Raw genomic sequence first — 15,411 nt, forward strand, 5'->3', positions numbered from 1 at the left:
AGCGAGACTAAATTGTTCTAATCACAAAATCTACAAACCAAAACCTTATCATTGTATTTATCAGTATTATAATTAGGACCCAGTTAGCTCCTAAAGCTAATGCATTTGTACAGAGTAACCTTGGTACACAGGTTTATGAGCTCAATTTCCATTTGAAATTCATAGTATGATCTATGTACAAGTTCTATAGAGAACAAAACTGGTTGTATAGTGCCACCTGCTGGTCAACATGCAACATAATTCATATAGCAAGCTACCTCATTGGGGGACCGTATTTTTCGGAGTATAAGATGCTCTGAAGTATAAGATGCACCTAACTTTTGGGGAGGAAAACAAGGGAAAAATAACTTCCTCTGCCTCCCAGCAATTTTCCTCCTTGCATCAAACAGCAAACAGCATAGACAATATACACTGTTTGTAGTGGTACATTTCAGACTATACTTGTGCAGATGCTGTTAAAATTGATGTGCTTTCTGGAAGTATAGTTATTCTCTGCTATTTAAAAGAAGATACAATAGCACTGGGCCTCTTCAGATCAAGCATTGATTTTAAAAAGCTTCCTCATTTTGTTAAGCTGTCTAGAACAATAATAAAGCAGTCTTTAAAAAATAAGTCTAATTTGAACATTGTATATTTATTGTTTATAGTTTACTATATTTATATTTATAGGCATTTATAGTTATTGACTTACCTCCTTGCAGCAAACAGTGTGTGTGTGTGTGTGTGTGTGTGTGTTTATTCAAAGATCCTTTCAACCAGGGGTGGCAGCGTTGCTGCCTGTTCGCTTCGCACACGCTTTGTATGACATTTTGCACTATGGTTGTTTTCACTGGTTTTCTAGCAGGCAGCGGTTTGCAAGATGGAGCATGGACCACTTTTATCTATGTTGACACTGATACTCAAAACGGATTGCATGGCAACATTGTTTGCCCTCTTGCCGATCACAACTAAAATTAAGAGTTAAAAAAGCACCCTTAAATAAGAGTATAATGAACCATGAAACTTGTTCTTCGTGTTCCGTCTGAGTCTAGCCCCAGAGGGCGAGACAAGAAACAATGGTTAGAAACTGATCAAGGAGAGAAGTAACCTGGAATTAAGGAAAAACATCCCCACAGTGAGGACAATTAACCAGTGGAACAGAAGTTGCCTCCAGAAGTCATGGCCACTTCATCACTGGAGGTTTTTAAGAAGAGACTGGACAGCCACTTATCTGAAATAGTATAAGTTGTACTGCTTCAGGAGGAGGCTGGACTAGAAGACCTCCAAGGTACCTTCCAGATCTGTTCCTATTCTCTTCTCTTCTCTTCTTTCCCTATTCAATTCTATTCGCCGTTCTGTTCTGTTCCTATTCTATTCTTTCCCTATTCTATTCTATGCTATTCTCCATTCTATTCTGCTGTTCTATTCTCCGTTCTGTTCTGTTCCTATTCTATTCTTTCCCTATTCTATTCTATGCTATTCTCCATTCTATTCTGCTGTTCTATTCTCCGTTCTGTTCTGTTCCTATTCTATTCTTTCCCTATTCTATTCTATGCTATTCTCCATTCTATTCTGCTGTTCTATTCTCCGTTCTGTTCTGTTCCTATTCTATTCTTTCCCTATTCTATTCTATGCTATTCTCCATTCTATTCTGCTGTTCTATTCGCCGTTCTGTTCTGTTCCTATTCTATTCTTTCCCTATTCTATTCTATGCTATTCTCCATTCTATTCTGCTGTTCTATTCGCCGTTCTGTTCTGTTCCTATTCTATTCTTTCCCTATTCTATTCTATGCTATTCTCCATTCTATTCTGCTGTTCTATTCTCCGTTCTGTTCTGTTCCTATTCTATTCTTTCCCTATTCTATTCTATGCTATTCTCCATTCTATTCTGCTGTTCTATTCTCCGTTCTGTTCTGTTCCTATTCTATTCTTTCCCTATTCTATTCTATGCTATTCTCCATTCTATTCTGCTGTTCTATTCTCCGTTCTGTTCTGTTCCTATTCTATTCTTTCCCTATTCTATTCTATGCTATTCTCCATTCTATTCTGCTGTTCTATTCTATTCTTCATTCTGTTCTATTCTTTCTCTATTCAACTCTATTCTCCATTCTGTTCTATTCCTAGTCTATTCTTTCCCTATTCTATGCTATGTTATGCTATTCTCCATTCTATTCTGCTGTTCTATTCTCCGTTCTGTTCTATTCCTATTCTATTCTATTATTCTATTCTATTCTACTATTCTATTCTATTCTATGCTATGCTATTCTCCATTCTATTCTGCTGTTCTATTCTATTCTTCATTCTGTTGTGTTTTATTCTCTTCTATGTTCTGTCCTGTTCTATTCTATTCTATTCTATTCTATTCTCTGTTCTGTTCTGTTCTCCCCTCCAATCCAGCCCATTCTAAACGTCCTGCAGTGACGCAACATCCCGGGAGAAAAATGTGTTGCCCGAACTCTTAAGCGGCACGTTGCAACCCCTAAAGCGAGATTTACAGTTCAAATGGATTCGAACGCAACTGGCGTCTACGGTGTAGAGCACGTGCCAAGCTGCTTTCACTTTCATCTCCAGGAGGACCCCATTCATCCTTCTCACATCTTTACATCCCGGCATCTCTGTCTCCCCCAATCAGACGCCTCCTTTCCGCCCGCTTCCTTTGCTGGTCCTATCCAGAAGTAACCGCCCGTGGATTGGCTATTTCGACAACCCTGCTTAGCATATTCAAATTCTTTTTGCCGCCCGGCCTCTTCTCAGATCTCCGAGAATTGAGCGGAGAGACGAAGCCGGCGGGGATTGGAGGAAGGCGACAGCTCGCCGACGCGGCCCGTTGGCTAACCGCTTTGTCACTCAGGTGGGAGAGGCCCACCTCTTGAGGTGTCCCTCCCTGCCCCGGCCTCGGGCGGTTCATTCGGCGCTGGGGCGTGGAGGCCGGAGGGTGTCAGCAGGTTGTAGGTTGGAAACAGCCTGGCAAAAGCCCATCGCTAGAACAAAGAACTGGATGAGGAGGTGCTGCTAACTCACCGCGCGGTAATTATTTGTAGGTCTACAATCAGCGGTCTTATCTTTGCCATGGCTTTTTGAATTGGTTTTAGGCACGCATTTTCATCCTGATTTAACTTCCCTTTCGGAACTTCTTTTTTCCCGGAGGCCCGTCGTTTATCGTTCTCCCAGCATCAGTTTGGGGGGGGGGGGTGTCAGTTAAATTTTTGATTTTTAGGCTGCTGGAGGACAGGCCGTTATATCCAACCCCCAGGCTGGAATTAGTAAAGACTTGTCCTTCAGGAGGCTTAAAAATGGCATTTGGGTCGGTGGCAGTTTGGTTTCTCTTTTCTAAATAATCCTGGCTCAGAAATAAAAGCAGGTTGGCTCTCCAAGTCAGCCTTTCCCTGTGCATGGGACTACAACTCCTATCGTTTCAGCCTGCCTGCCTTTGGTGCTGGCGACTCTAGTGATGGGAATTGTGGTCCTACACAGGTGGCAGGTGTTAAGATTGGGGGAGGTTGCTAGAACCATCAGTGCTCAAAAATGTTTTTTATCTTCCCCGGGAGTCTGTTTGTAGGAAGCTCATTTCAAAAATCTAAGTTTAAATCTATGTTTATGTTCAAAATCTATTGTGTTTTTTACTGCCTATATGACTATAAATAACTCGAGGTGCAAAGATACCTCCTTCCTCCACCTGTTTCCCCCCCCCCAATCATAACAACAACAACAACAACACTGTGAGGTGTGTTGGGCTGAGAAAAAATGACTGGCCCAAAGCCACCCAGCTGGCTTTTATGCCTAAAATGAGACTAGAATTCACTGTCTCCTGGTTTCTAATCTGGGGCCTTAACCAATAGATCAAACTGGCTCTGCTGGATCTGTTTAGATCCTGGAGAGGAGACCACCCGGAAATCCAAACTAGAAAACCACTGGTGTATTGTTGCCAAGAAAAAGTACATGGATGTTTATGAAATGCCAAATGCAGTTCAAATAAGAGTTTCTACCGAATAATTGATGCTAATTATAAGTACTGCTAGGATTAGATTAGATGCTAACTCATTTTCTATTGGGGAAGACTTGTTCATCATGGCATTTTGCACTCTACTTTAAAAACCAAGGGAAAATGCCATGAGGCGGATAAATTGCATTCTTGGAGGCCACTTAGTGATAATTTAATACACTTTCTCAGCTTGGCAAGTCCTATTAAATATTTGTTTAGGAAAAAGAGACAACTCTCTTTGATTCAGACAAGTGAGAGGGCATTTGAGAAAGCCTCCCTGTCTATCAATAAACAGATTTTATTTGAGTTTCATTTAGTTTAAGAAATCTGAAATGCCATGTAAAGTTGATGGCAATTACTCTTGAAACGAAACAAAAATCCTGTTGCTAGGAGGGGCTTTGCTTGTTCTTGCTGGATAGCACAGGCTGTTTGGCAGTTTCGTGTTCCATCGTTTATCCCAAAGTGAACCCTTATTTCCGTTTTAAGTGCCAGGAAATGCAGATTTCAAACTTGGAAACATTCTCTGTGATTATGCTGTGCTAGACACTGTCATAGATTTTCTTTCCAAGTATAGTCATTTTAAGAATGTTTGTAAAATCAAGACTTCATGGTCTTATTATTTGCTATTGTGTAATGGAAAGACTGTAAGTTTGGTGGTTCGAGTCCCTAGCGCCGCATAATGGAGTAAGTTCCCATTACTTGTCCCAGCTTCTGCCAACCTAGCAGTTTGAAAGCATGTTAAAAATGCAAGTAGAAAAAATAGGGACCACCTTTGGTGGGAAGGTAACAGCGTTCTGTGTGCCTGCAGCATTTAGTCCTGCCGGTCACATGACCACAGAGATGTCTTCGGACAGCGCTGGTTCTTCGGAGATGAGCACCGCCCCCTAGAGTCAGGAACGACTAGCACATATGTGCGAGGGGAACCTTTACCTTTTAATGGAAGGAAGGAAAGAGAAAGAAAAGGGAATTTTGTTTTTAAGAAAACGATAGGGAATGACATTTGCTTAACGTGCCATGAAAGTATGAGCTCTGCATAAAAATAACTTTGAAAAATGTTTAATATTTTTTTAAATGCTTGCAGAATTCTAGGATATAATTCTCCATTATACCCCACAGAATATTATTAGTGTTTCTTCAATTTTCTATTACTAAGCAAGACAGTTGTTTTGCCCCATTTTACGATCTTTCTTGCCACAGTTGTTAGTAATACGCTTGGTAAACGAATCTGGCTTCCCAATTGACTTTGCTTGTCAGAAGATTGCAAAAAGTGACATTCAACTGTCATAAATACATTCCAGTTATCCAGTGCCCCACTTTTGTTCATGTGGCCATTGGGATGAATCTCCCTTTTTTTCCAATACCGTTGCAACTTTGAACAGTCACTAAATGGATGGTTGTGAGATGAGGACCACCTATACTGCCTTAGCATGGTTGTGCTCCTGACTTTTGTGGGTAGCTCCATATTGATTCCTTTAGCCCCGTATTAACAATCCTGAGTGGCGCTGAATCTTTGGTTCAACATCTGTCAAGTCATCTGTGGTCTTATCTTTTTAGTAGAGATTTATTTTGAACCTGATCTTCTGCAGATAAAGCTTTTGCTTTCGCTCTCTATATTGCAGTTGTTTTCTATAGCTCAAAAGGAATGTCTTCCCATATGAGTTGGTAGGCTGCTATTTCTGTAATTTGACTGAGGATGTCGAGGTTCTTCCTTCGTGTTGCTTGGCTTATTTGCTTGAGCTATCTATGGACTGGTCCTCTTGCAATCTGGTAAGGACAGAGATCCTTTAAAGCCCAGAAGTTGGTTGGCTTGTTTTTGGCACGGAGAATTCCATGCGGTGAAAACAATCAAGCTTATTGCATAGCTGCTATATTGATTCATCATCCATCTCTCAGCGTAGTCCTCGGAAAGAAATATGATAGGACTGCACTGTTGTGAGATATTCAGCCTCCTATTTTTATTTTCAATTTATTTGTTTTTCTTTAACCCTCATTTGAAAAGGATTCTCTTACTGGTAGAAAAGCAATTGTGGCAGGAAAGGGGATGAAAGGAAAACCTTGTTATTTGTTGTGTAGTCACATCTACAATTTGCAGAGAATACCAGATGAAAAGTGACAGCCTTCACGGGTAAGGCTCTCTTTGCACAAAATAAGCCTTGATTCTTCAGGATTACAGGGGCAGCGTGAAAGAGGGTTCATGTTTCAGATGCGTTCCCCCACTTGCTGTAGTAAATTATTAAATCAAATTGGGGTAGGTTTATAGGTATAGGTCCGTGATGACGAATCTATGGTACACGTGCCACAGGTGGAACACAGAACCCTCCCTGAAGGCATGCAAGCCAGCGCCCCAGCTCAACACCACTGCGCATGAACGCACACCTCCCAACGGCCAGCGTGGGGGGGGGGCGCATGCGGGAGACGTGCATGCATGCGTAGTGGATGAGGGGGAGTGCGGCAATCCCCCAGCACTCCATTTTTGATCCCAGGAGGCTTCAGGGAGGCCTGCTAAGCCCAAAACGGGCTGCGGGGGGAGTGGCGTGCATGTGCAAGGGGGTGGGGCATGAGTGGGGGTTGCCTACACATTGCGCTATGGGTGTGGGCAAGCGCAGTGCTTTAGGCATACAACGACAAAAAGGTTAACCATTACTTTTATAGGTTATTCGTGCCGCTATGGTGGTGCAATGGTTAAAAAGTACCGTGTTTCCCCGAAAATACGACCTGTCCTGAAACTTAAGGCCTTGCCCCCCCCATTTTTAGATGCTTTTTTCACCTTCCCCAGGCTCCAGAGGCTTTATAGCCTGGGGAGGGCAAAAACAGCCTCCCCCACCCCCGGACGCCCTCCGGAGGCGTCAGGGAAGCCTCCGGATGGTCCCGGAAGCCTTCGGAGTGCTCAAAACGATCTTTCGAGAAAACAGGAGGTGACTTCTGGTTTGCTCGGAGGGTTGTTTTGAGCACTCCGAAGGCTTCAGGGACCATCCGGAGGCTTCCCTGACGCCTTCGGAGTGCTCAAAACGACCCTCCGAGCATCCAGGGGGGCGGGGGAGGCTCTTTTCGCCCTCCCCAGGCTCCTATAAAGCCTCTGGAGCCTGGGGAGGGCGAAAAATGGCTTTAAAAAAGGGTGAACTCAGCTGGCCAGCTCACAGGGCAGCGCCTCGCATGCCCTGACAAATGGCTCCGTGTGCCACCTGTGGCACGCGTGCCATAGGTTTGCCATCACTGCAATATATTATGTATTTCTGATGGGGTTCTTAGTCTTGAATTCCGGTGCCTGCATTAAGCACCCTTGTCTGCTTTCTTTTAGAAGTAAATTACAGAAGGAATTGCTGTTTGGCTCATATCTAAATATCCAGAAATAAGCTCTGTGTATCTTTTGAAATGAGCCATAAAGTGCTGACAGATACCTGCTTGGGAAATTGTCCATTTAATAAAGTGCAGCCTGTTTTTTCTCTCTGCGTGAGGGGTGAGCCACGATAGCTGGTGTCTGTTTCTTCTCCAGTTTATGAAAGTCCAGTTACTTTAATTTTTAAAAAAAGAGGGGATTTTTTTCTGCGCCTCAGGCTGCTTTCCAAAAAAATGTGAAGTCATTCCTCCCAAAATTCTGCCTCAATTTAGGCTTTCAACTGTGGTTACGATCTCAATCATGACTACCGTAACCCGAAAATTAAAAAAAAAACAACTTTTGGATAGAAATGTAATCTGGTCTGGAAAAATCATCTAGTTTTCCCCCGAGGGGCTAATTTTCTGCATGCAGGGAGGGTTGATGGGCCTGTTTCCTCAGAGAAAGAGTCAAATTTTTCACGGTTGTCTCTGTGAGGAATGATTTCTAGAGGGAACCTTTGATTGTGTGGGTCCCCATTGTAGACCAAAGCTCAGAGTATGACAGACGAATTCTCTTCTCAAAGGTGATCGGTTTTGTTTTACAAGTAGTCCTCGACTTATGACCAGAATTGAGCCCCAGATTACTATTGCTAAGCAAGATGGTTGCTAAGCAAATTTTGACCCACCTTTCTTGCTACAGTCATTAAGTGAATCAATCGCTGAAGCTGTTAAGTAACAGTTTACTTAACAGTTGTTAAGCGAATCTGGCTTCCTCATGGATTTTGCTTGTCAGAAGGTTGCAAAAGATGACGACATGACTCCAGGAAACCACAACCGTCGTAAATAGGAACCAATTGCCAAGCATCTGAATTTTGATTACGTGATGATAGGGATGCTGCAACGGTCATAAGTGTGAAAACATGAGCCTAAGCCTTTAACTTAACTTTTGTCAGTTCTGTTGTAACTTTGAGCAGTCACTAAATGAATTGTTGTAAGTTGAGGACTACCTGTATTTTGTACACACACATTCAGCGTGTAAAAACTGTCTTTCTTCTCTTGGGCTTTCAAGGAGTTGGACAAGCTAAACATTTTACCTGTTGGTTTGACTCCTGAGGCGGAGGATACCTTGTGAATTTTGCAGCATTTTTCCGAGTGAGTGATTTGCTGTGAATTTCTGCTTTTACTATGTGGACGTTCCTTGTAATTTGTGCTATTTTTTTTATCCTACTTAGTCACCGGCAATTACAAAACAAACCAGGAGTAGCTTTTCCAACTAACACGTTTTATCAAAACCGATCTGCTTTTGTGGGTTGTTGTATAGACGTGACATTTTTATCTAGATAGCCAGCTGCAATTCCAAAAAATAAAAATAAAAATCAGGACTTTGTTACACCTTCTCCGACTAAGAAATCTTGTTTAGTTTGGTCTCGTGGTTAAGGCAGCAGGCCAGAGAGCAAGAGGCTGTGAGTTCAAATTTTGCCTTAGCCATGAAAGCCAGATGGGTGATGTTTGGGTCAGTCACTCTCTCTCTCAGCCCAACTCACAAGGTTGTTATTGTGGGGAAAATAGGAGGAGAAAGGTGTGTGGGACATGTCCACTAGCTTGAGTTATTTGTAAAAATAATAACAGATAGTCCTCGACTTAGGACCACAGTTGAGCCCAAAATGTATGTTGCTAAGTGAGAAATTCGTTCAGTGAGCTTTGGCCCATTTTACGACTTTTCTTGCCACCGGTGTTAAGTGAATCACTGCGGTTGTTTAATTCGTTACACAGTTGTAAAGTGAATTTTGCATCCCCATTGACTTTACTTGCCAGAAGGTTGCAAACGTGACCCCGGGATGCTGCAACGGTCATAAGTGTGAAACAGTTTGTTGCCAGGCATTTGAATTCTGATCACATGATCATGGGATGCTGCAAAACTCATAACTCTGAAAAATGGTCCTAAGTCACTCTTTTCGGGTCTGTTGTAACTTTGAATGGCCACTCAAAGAACTGTTTGAAGTCGAGGACTACCTGTAAAGGCAGAATACCAACAAATCATATTTCACGAGCTGCAGGAATTGTATGCTGAATTCTATGCATGCAAGAACAAGAATGGATTTAGAAAGACCCAGTTTTAGTAATTTTGTAGAAGACTCAGATGCAGCTACTACATGATGCAACTTACAGGTGGGAAATATTTGCTTCTAGATAAATATCTTTATATAGTGCTCCTGATGAGTTTGAATTGGCTGGCTGCCTTCTTGATAAGGAATTGTTTTTCTCATAAAAAACTAGCTATCATTCTTGCCACAGGTTTTAAAGAGAGATGTTTTCTATTGTACCAAAAATTATAGGCTGAATCTTGACTTATGACGAGTTGCAACACCATTGCAATCACACGCTGGCAATTGGCCCTTTTTGTATGGTTGGTTTCTGGGCAAAAATTCTCATTCCGAAGAATTGATCCACAATGAAGACCCACAATGGCTTAGCAACCACAGTGGTTTGCTTAACAGCTGCCCCCCCTCGCCCCCCCCGGTTATAAAATTGGATCTGGTCATGGGGGTGCCATCACTTACAACGTAAGGACTCACAAATGGAAATTTGATCCCAATTGGTTGTGGACTACCTACACTCGTTATGGTGAACCTATGGCCTCTCTGCGGGCATGTGAGCCGTCGCCCCAGCGTAACTCCACCGCGCATGCACACACGCCTCACTGATTTTCGGGTTGCTGCTACGCATGCATGGGGGCGGAGTACATGCGGGAGATGCACGCACATGTATGGGGGGGTCACAAAGACGCATGTATGGGGCAGGGGAGGACGGGGGTGTGTGAGATTGCCCCCCGTAGCCCATTTTTGGTTCCAGGAGGCTGCAGGGAGGCACTTAACCTGTATGTGTGTGTGGGGGGGGGGTTTGTGGGGGGGGGGTTCACATGCGGAAGCATGCTTTTGGCACGCGACGACAAAAAGGTTAACTATCACTGACCTCTAGCGTAATAGAAAGGAAGTTGTTTTTTGGGGGGTTAGCTATGTGGCCAGATCCAGCCAGTTTCAGCTGATTTTGGAAAGCCAATCCGAGTTGCATTTCATTAAACCATCATCCCAGGATCATAACCTGGTTTGTAAACTAAAAAAACAAAGGGAAAACATCAGAAGACAATGAAGCCAACAATATGGAATTTTGTTGGGCAGTTTTGGGCTTCAGAGTTTAGTGACCTTCAGCACTTGAAGAGGTCAGCCGCAGTTGCTGGTGAAATACTAGGAAATCTGTTATCTAGACCATGATCACTAAAGTTTGATGTTGAACATTGCACAAAAGAAGCTGTGAAAAGAATATTTAGAATAGAATAGAACAGAATAACAGAGTTGGAAGGGACCTTGGAGGTCTTCTAGTCCAACCCCCTGCTTAGACAGGAAACCCTATACTATTTCAGGCAAATGGTTATCCAATCGAATTTAAAGAAGTGACTTCGGACCTTCTTTACGAGAAATACTGTACAAGCAAGTTTAATAATTCTCTATCTTCTTTTATATTAAATTACAGATATCACTTCTTATAACAACACTTGTCTGTTTACAAATTCAAAAAGTCATCTAACATTCCTGTCCACTATCTGCAAAAAGAGTTCATGAAAGTGGTTTTCGTTTAATCCTGATCAAATGGATCCTATATTCCTTTTCTTTGCTCCTAATATTCTTCATCTTTGCTCCAAATTTTCTTTCTCCCATTTTTGGGAATTTCTACATGGCTTTAACAGGCTACATTTATAAATCTAACAATGAATAGTCAATTTTTATCTCTTGACTATCTGATAATCCGGCATTGCCCACTAATACTGTACAGCAATCCTGTATTAGACAGGAAAAGGAATGAATTGTACGCATAGTGTAAATCAAAATAATTTATAGTATTTACAGGCATTTAGAATAATCAAGGCCTTGTTGAAAATGTTCGGACTGAATGTAATTTCTAATGTTGGATTTTCCCCCTTACCAGAGGGAGCCCCCTTGTGGAGTACTGTGAAGCCATTACTGTGGCGACTCCACTGCAGTAGAAGCCATTTTAAGGCACAACAGGCTGTATCTTAACATCACCCCCAGCACCCCCGAAAGGTGTTAGGGGTATCTTACCTCCACAGTATTTTTTTCCAGAGAGTAAGGCATCTGTGTGCCAAGTACCTCTCCATACTTTTGATCTGTACATTCTTTAAACTACATCTTCGCACTTTCGGAAGAAGAAATGGTAAACTCCACAAACAATGGAGCCGATTGTGGCAGAATGAAGTGGCTGCGAGGGGACTCGTTCTTCAAAACCTCTCCAAAAAGGGAGAGAATTTACCCGCAAGTGCCCGCCAGACAGCTCATGTTTGATTTTATCTTAAGAGGGTTTCAAGACAGAGATAGAAAGAAGAGGACTTTGGCCGATGAACCATTCCTATTCCTTTTTATAAAAAAATAATAATTTGATTGAAAGTTTTGAGAACAAAAGTAGAAATGAATGCAAACTAAAAGAAAAGAAAAAGAGAAAAAAATGGGGGAAAGCAAAAAGAAAAGGTGTAGTACAAAAAAAAGGCATAAAGAAATAACTTCCATCTTCCTTAAGCAGTTATAAGTACAATTATAGATTATTTAATGTATAATTCCCCCCCCCCCCCGTTTTTCCAGTTTTATGGAAAAATGTATAAGGATTTTCAGGCAGCAATAAGCATAGCTACTATCTTTTCTCTAATCAAACAACTCCTGTCTTCTCCACCAACCATTCCTCCATTGTAGGTATTGCCAGATCTCCCATTCTGATCAGGGGTGGGTTGCTACCGGCGTTGCTGCTGGTTTGCTGGGCGCGCGCTTTGCTTCTTGTCCTACCTTCAGGTGCTTTGGAGAATACCATATTTTTCGGCGTATGAGATGCACCGGAGTATAAGACACACCAAGAATTTGAAGAGGTACATTTAAAAAAAAAGTTTTTGCACTCTGCAGACCTCCCAAACCCTCTGCACACCTTGTTTTTTGTGAAAAACGGGGCATGCAGAGAGTTTGAGAGGCCTGAAAAGTGCTCCTGAGGGCTGCCCCCCCCCCAAAATGAGCAAAAAATGGCCCGTTTTTTGCTTGTTTTTTGCCCTCCCCAGGAGCACTCCCAAACCCCCTGCACGTCCATTTTTGTGAAGGGGGTGGGTTTTCGGGAGGCCAAAAATGCTTATTCAGTGTATAAGACGCACCCAGATTTTCACCCTTTGTGGGGGGGAAAAGGTGCGTCTTATACTCCAAAAAATACAGTAGCTTGACTCCCTCTTCTTTGTGGCAGCCCTTGAGATATTGGAACATTGCTATCATGTCTCACCCTGCCCCCACCTCCAAGCCTTCTTTTCGTTTCACTCTCATCCAAGAAACCTCTCCAGCTTCTTGGATGAGAAGCGAAACATTTTCAAGCAAAAACAAAGACAGTCAATTGTCTTTTGAAGAAGCCCCTTTGGGACAGCCATGATCTGGATGACTGAGAGTCTCCATAGACACTTCCAACTCTATGATATTTTAGTTCTTGGGAATAAAGTCCGTTTTCGGCTCCATTCCTGGACACCTAACAGATTTAACAGATTAACAGAGTTGGAAGGTACCTTATAGGCCATTTAGTCCAACCCCCCGCTCAAACAGGTGACCCTACATCATTTCTGACAGATGGCAGTCCAGTCTCTTCTTGAAAGTCTCAAGTGATGAAGCCCCCACAACTTCCGAAGGCAACTTCTCTTCCATTGGTGGATTGTTCTCACTGTCAGAAAGTTCCTCCTTATTTCTAGGTTGAATCTCTCCTTGGTCAGTTTCCATCCATTATTCCTTGTCTGGCCTTCAAGTGCTTTGGAAAGTAGGTGGACCCCCCTCCTCTCCGTGGCAGCCCCTCAAATATTGGAAGAGTGCTATCCTGTCTCCCCTGGTCCTTCCTTCTCTTCACTAGACTAGCCATGCCCAGTTCCTGCAACCATTCAGTGTATGTTTTAGCCTCCAGTCCCCTAATCATCCTGGTTGCTCTTCTCTGCACTTTTTCTAGAGTCTCAATATCTTTTTCATAGTGTGGTGACCAAAACTGGATGCAGTATTCTGGGTGTGGTCTTACTAAGGCTTTATAGAGTGGTACCTAACTTAACTCTATCCTGGTTCGCATTGTAGGTCCTACCCATCCTAGTCATTTCTGCACGAGGCACCCTCCTGAGCAGCTAGGGGACAATGTCCTTGGTGCTTATAGCTAGCATCTTCCCTTCTTTTCTTCCCATTCTAAGCAAGATTAGAGCCTACATGTTGACTTGTTATGCAATTGGATGGAACCTGACTGCTTTTAATTTCCTTAACCCAGTGTTCCTCAGCTGTGCTGGAACTACAACTGGCTGTGAGGCTGGAGAAAGCTCATTTAGGCTAGGCTTAGGCGTGCACACTGTTGAATGTTTTGGGTTGGGCCCCAACTCTGCTGTTTCTTCTTTCCCTTGCAGTTTTTCTTCCTCATTAACCCCACTTCCCTTAGTATGCACTCTAAGCCAATGTCTTCTCTCTCGAAAGAGGAACCCATATTTTGAAGCAGAATTGGGACGATTGTTTCTTGCACGAGCCTAAATGTGGAGGATTCTGTCTGTCTGCCTGCCTGCCTACATACCTTCTTAGTTACCTAACTAACTAACTACCTTCCTGCTTTACCTACCTACCTGCCTGCCTGTCTTACCTATCTGCCTGCCTACATATCTATCTACCTGTCTATCTGCCTTCCTGCCTGCCTGCCTGCCGACTTATCTATCTACCTGCCTGCCCACCTACATCTCTATCTGCCTGCCTGCCTATCTGCCTGCCTGCTCACCTACATGTCTATTTGCCTCCCTCCCTCCCTGCCGATCTGCCTGCATACCTACCTACTTACCTGTCTACCTGCCTGCCTACCTACCTTCTATCTGCCTTCCTTCCTGCCTGCCTACTTACCTACTTACCTATCTATCTACATGCCTGCCTCCCTATCTGTCTATTTGCCTGCCTCCCTACTTACCTATCTATCTAGCTGCCTCCCTCCCTCCTTGTCTATCTGCCTGCCTCCCTACCTGTCTATCTGCCTGCGTGCATAACTACCTACTATCTATCTACCTGCTTACCTATCTGTCTATCTGTCTTCCTGCCTACCTACCTACTTACTTATCTATCTACCTGCCTCCCTCCCTGCCTATCTGCCTGCTTTCCCGTCTATCTGCCTGCCTGCCTGCCTGCCTACTTACCTATCTACCTGCCTGCCTGCCTGCCTACCCACTTATCCTGGTCCTATTAGATCTCTCGGCGGCGTTCGATACCATCGACCATGGTATCCTGTTGCACCGGCTAGAGGGGCTGGGAGTCAGAGGCACCGTTTTACGGTGGTTTGGCTCCTACCTCTCTGGTCGGACGCAACGTGTGTTGACAGGGGAGCAGAGTTCGACCCGGAGGCCACTCACATGTGGAGTGCCACAGGGATCGGTGCTCTCGCCTCTCCTGTTCAACACATATATGAAACCGCTGGGCGAGATCATCCGTGGTTTTGGAGTGGGATATCATCTGTATGCTGATGATACTCAGCTATACATTTCCACTCCGAACCACCCCAATGAGGCCGTCGAAATGATGTCCCGGTGTCTGGAGGCCGTACGGGTCTGGATGGATGGCAACCGACTAAAACTCAACCCTTCCAAGACGGAGTGGCTGTGGCTTCCGGCCTCCCGGTTCAACCAGGTGCTTCCATCTCTGGCCATCGGGGGCGTTCAACTAGCCCCCATGGAACAGGTGCGCAATTTGGGCGTCCTCCTGGATACCCGGCTGTCCATGGATAACCATGTAACAGCCGTGGCAAGGGGGGCGTTCCATCAGGTCCGCCTGATGCGCCAATTGCGCCCCTTATTGGACCGGGATGCCCTACGCACAGTCACTCATGCGCTAGTGACGTCTCGCCTGGATTACTGCAATGCTCTCTACATGGGGCTTCCCTTGAGATGCACTCGGAGACTACAGTTGGTCCAGAACGCGGCCGCGCGGGTGATTATGGGGAGGACTAGATACTCCCCTGTAACACCTCTCCTGCGCGAGCTGCACTGGCTGCCTGTGGTCTACCGAGTGCGTTTCAAGGTTTTGATTATGATCTTTAAAGCGCTCCAT

General features: G+C 43.9%; 1 protein-coding gene across 2 annotated transcripts in view; it reads left to right on the forward strand.

The window, feature by feature from the left end:
- Positions 1-2,788: 2,788 nt before the first annotated feature.
- ME2 (malic enzyme 2) overlaps positions 2,789-15,411 on the forward strand; it is a 53,398-nt gene continuing 40,775 nt past the window's right edge. Inside the window, exon 1 of one of the 2 annotated variants that reach the window (XM_081942541.1) lies at positions 2,789-2,985. The gene's annotated coding sequence lies outside the window, so the exon portion shown is untranslated. Of the gene's footprint in view, positions 3,007-15,411 lie in introns of both variants that reach the window. The other variant, XM_081942540.1, reaches the window with a different exon arrangement.

Source organism: Natrix helvetica, assembly GCF_964273705.1.
Source record: "Natrix helvetica genome assembly, chromosome: 2".
Taxonomy (NCBI): Eukaryota; Metazoa; Chordata; class Lepidosauria; order Squamata; family Natricidae; genus Natrix; species Natrix helvetica.